Here is a 4,593-nt window from a genome sequence, read left to right on the forward strand (position 1 = left end):
GGCACGGTAGAAGGTCTCATGGCGTTGGTAGGAGACCATCGGTGCACCTTGTCCTTGAAGAGAAAAGCACTCTTGTTGATCATCTTGTGGAATAGATGAACAATACTCAATGGTGTGCCCCCACACCGCCACGATAATCGCAAAACATTTGAGGAGGGTAATGCCTAGGTGGAGACCTAGGTTCTTGGACGTAATAGACCTTCGAATGGCTAGGTCCGCCCTCATTGGCATGCTTTGAATCCCCATGCTTCTTCCCCATTTTGAACTCTTCAAATTCCTTTGTCAAAGTATCCAATTTTGCCTTTTACTCCATCTCTATCTTGGAAGGTCCTTCACTTTTGTAGTCCACTTCTCTAGCATAGTTACTCTTCATCTTGGAAATGTTTTGTATCATTTCCACGATTTGAGCGTTGTTCATACCATCAAAATTTCCACCGGTTGCCGCCACGATCATGTCCCGGAACCTTTGCTCAAGAGTTTAGAAAAAGGTTTGGGTGGTCATCCATTTTGGGATACCATGGTGTGGACAAGATGCGAGGAGGTCTCTAAAACGTTCCCAAGCTTCACTTAAAGTTTCAATGGGTCTTTGTTTGAATGTTTGAATCTCATAGCGAATTCTTACGGTCTTAGATGGTGGGTAGAACTTGTTGATGAAAGCCTTGGGGAAGACCATCAAGAGAATTTGCTCTTCGGTTACACCGTTGTGCTTGACAGAACCCGCTTTCTCTTTGAATGAGCTGAGATGTTGGTGTGCATCCTCACTTTTCATCCCATGGAAGACATCTTGTTGCATGTAGTTGATCACATGGTGTTGAAGTTCAAATGTATTGGGAGCGAGAGCTCCATAGTTGATAGCCGAACAAGCATGGTTGGGGTTCGGTCTATTGTAATATCCCATAGGTTGGTCCGCCATATCGTCGTTTATGAGGTTGTTTCGTGGAGATTCGGTATCGTTTGTATGGGTGGAATATTGTGAATGTGTTGGTGAATTTCATGGTGAGTTGATGGGAGAGTTATGTGGAATATGAAGGGTGATAGGGTGGAGGAAGAGGGTGTTTGGTTTGAATTATCAATTGTGGAATTTTGGGTGATTGGTGGGTTAAGAATGGGTGGAGATCCTCGAATTGCCTAAAGAGCTAATCTTCTTATTGCCCGGAATGTCTTCTCGATCTCGTGATCAAGTGGGAAAAGAGGTCCAATGTAGCACTTATTCATGCACTTAACAAAAGATCAAATAGTCCTAATGCAAGGGTTGCACTAGGACAAGGGGAGAAAACAAACAAGCAACAAATAAAGGAACTAAGCCTAGATGAAAACAAATAATCCTATCCAATATTGTCGTTCCCGACAACGGCGCCAAAAACTATTTGTGCTTTTTATTTGTATTAGCTTCGCAAGTGTACGAATGAACGTTGTAGCTTGCAAAGGTCGAACCCTAGGGACGGAATTATGGTTCTAAGATTGTTTGTTTAAAATACTAGTTTAGTTCTATTAAAGGAAGAGGGTTGATTTAAATTAGCTAAGGAACTAGACAAGAACAAGAGAAAGAACAACTAAATGTTTAAGATGATAAGAGATAATGATTAAGAGAACTAGGATATCGGGTTCACTCATGTAGGGAAAGAGGGGACAAGAACATAGATAGGTAAAACCAAGAGCATGCACATGAAGAATACTCGATCTCTCGATATGAGACTAACCCCTTAAATAAGATTGATTAAGCACTCACCTAATTAACCCCATCTTGATTTTAACATGTGCTTCCTAATTACTAGTCAAGCTCTCACCCAACAAGTAGAAATATAGATTAAATGCTCAAATTCTCACCTAAGCATTCTCAAAAACATCTTGTGTGCATGATAAAAATCAACAAGCATAAACTCAATAGTCTCATTCTTCCTATGTCTTAATCCTCCCCTATAATCCTACAAGAGTTCCACCTCCATTCTAGTAAGGCACTACTCACACATACTCATGATAATAAAGGTAAAAGATGGAGACTTTAGCATATAACAAGCAAGAGAAAACATGTTTGCAAATATTACTAACTAAACAATTCAAATATGTAAACAATTGAAATTAAAGATGAACAATAATACAGAAGAGATTATACCAATATTGAAGACAAAGTTGCAATCTTTGATTAAATAGAAGAATAATCTTCACCAATCTTCAATTAACAACCCAATACTAAATGTAACAAATTGATAACAACTAATTCTAAGCTAATCTTGAAAGATCATAGATCCATATTAGACTCACTAATAAAATTAATTTATCTCATAAATTATCATTTATATGATCTATGTAACATGCATGCTAATATGAAAGCATAAAAGGAAAGAACAATTTCCTTACATTGAATATTTGGTAAAATGGGCACAAACTAGTTCTCCTTACTAGTATGTTCTTCAACTAAAATGATATGGATGATCCTCCTTGAAAACCTTCAAAAGAAAAGTCTCCTTCAAGTTGCACCCAAGAACTAACCCAAAAATAATAACAAGTTTGTACTAGTAACTTGTTAATATTGCTCCCTTGATAAATATTATTAATATCACTAACTTATCTTAGTAATATTAATAATGAATACTAGTGATGAATTATTGTAGAGAGATAGAGAGAAATGTTCACATGCAAAAGATGGTAGAGTGTAAGAATGAAGTAGTGTAGAAATGTGAACAAATATGGAGTGTAAAAGGGGGAAAAGTGGCGGGTGGTGGAGTCCTCAAGTGGACAATTTTTGTCTTATAATTTTATCTTACATCACATGCAAAATCTAGTATAAGATATATATTATGGTAGTATACAAAATAAGGTAAAATGATTATGTGAGTAATCATCCACTACACTTATTTTACACGGTCCACTTGACCATATACGGGTCCATGTTGGTATTTATATTTGTCGCACAAATCCGTGTAATTTTCATTTTAAACATCGTATCATGTTTAAATACTTCCATAATTAATTCATCCAATTCACTCCGTAAATATACGTGTACCACTACACATATTATTTACGTACTAATATTAATCACATTAATCAATTAGTACAATTTTAGTAAATTAACAGTTAATTAACTAAAACTCGTTTCCCAAAACTTATTATTTAATTATCGCATAATTAAATAATAACTGTCGCTCCTCGAGTTCGCAACTCGAAATCTGTCTAAAAATAATCGACTAACCTCTTAGTCTATAAATCAAGGGACTAAACAAATTTTATCTCATACAATTAATTAGTTATCAATTGGGGTTCGTTCCTTTAGGTGTGACCGAAAGGGGTCAGTTGATCACCGACGTCTTACGACAATAACGTCAAACTCTAGTCAGCCAACCGTTATCGATTTATGTTAATCAACTGACGAGGATCAAATAATTAAATATCTGATGATATTCCATTAATGAGATTTATTATGTTAACGCACTATTGTGGAGGACACTAACTCCAACAATCTCCCACTTGTCCGACACAAGGTGTGCGCTACCAATTCTCTTGTCCGTTTTAATCTCCCACTCAATGCAAGGTGTATTTCAGCTCGCACTTGCACATGAACACATCGCGAGTGGTTTTCTCGATCGGGAGTGTGACTACCTGACCGGAAAAATTCCTCACAGATTACTTCCGAGCGTGGCCACGCATTTGTAGTCATTAACTCCTCGAGTGGCCTTGAGATATAGTTACCCAACGTGGGTGGACAATTCCTATATGCCCTATCTATCCTTTTGCACAATACAAGTCACCATGACCTAGTAAATGCCCTTTTGGCCTCCTTTCACGGCACGATCTAGGACAAAAACCAAAGTCACTCGGAAACTGCACCTGCTCAGATAATAGTCTCCAGTCAAAAGAATCGACTCATTAGAACATCTTAGAGATCCCCGCCACGACCAGGCGTCTATAATAGAACTTAGGGACTCTCTAAATGGTCACTGTCCGGCAAAGTGTCACACACTCTGCCTATGTAATCGACCAGTCATCACATATGACCTTATGGTGTTGAACAACCATCAATCGACTTACAATCTAGTCACTCCGAGACGTCACCTCATTAAGTGACTAGGGACAAAATACAATGTTCATCTTATTCACTTGAATAGTGTTCAACATTGTCTCCACAACTTATTCAGATAAACAAGGTATTAAAATTTAGTCACACTAAATAAAAATTCATAAAAGAATGAATACGAAAACAATGAATGTGATTATCATATATATAATAAAAGATACACTATCCAATTATTACATATCCATAATATAAAGAAAATCTGGTACTCGTGTCAATCCCATAGCGACGACATGACCATCATGCTTAGCCTTTGATAAAGGCTTGGTTAAAGGATCAACAATATTGTCATCTGTCCCAACCTTACAAATGTCAATTTCCTTCCTTTCCACATAATCTCTAATTACATGGTATTTCCTTTCAATGTGTCTAGATTTGTTACTAGACTTAGGCTCCTTGGCTTGAAAAATAGCTCCACTGTTATCACAATATAGAGTGATAGGATCTTTGGCGGAATGGACTACTCCTAGCCCCTCCATGAATTGCCAAATCCAAACAGCTTCCTTCGCACCTCGGGACGCCGC

General features: G+C 37.4%; 1 non-coding gene across 1 annotated transcript; it reads left to right on the top strand.

Moving 5' to 3' along the window:
• Window positions 1–512: 512 nt before the first annotated feature.
• Window positions 513–619, top strand: LOC141622155 (small nucleolar RNA R71). Its single transcript, XR_012532883.1, has one exon. It is a non-coding gene; the product is annotated as a small nucleolar RNA R71 (small nucleolar RNA).
• The last annotated feature ends 3,974 nt before the right edge of the window (window positions 620–4,593 follow it).

The sequence above is a fragment of the Silene latifolia genome, chromosome 1 (assembly GCF_048544455.1).
Source record: "Silene latifolia isolate original U9 population chromosome 1, ASM4854445v1, whole genome shotgun sequence".
In the NCBI taxonomy this organism is placed as follows: Eukaryota; Viridiplantae; Streptophyta; class Magnoliopsida; order Caryophyllales; family Caryophyllaceae; genus Silene; species Silene latifolia.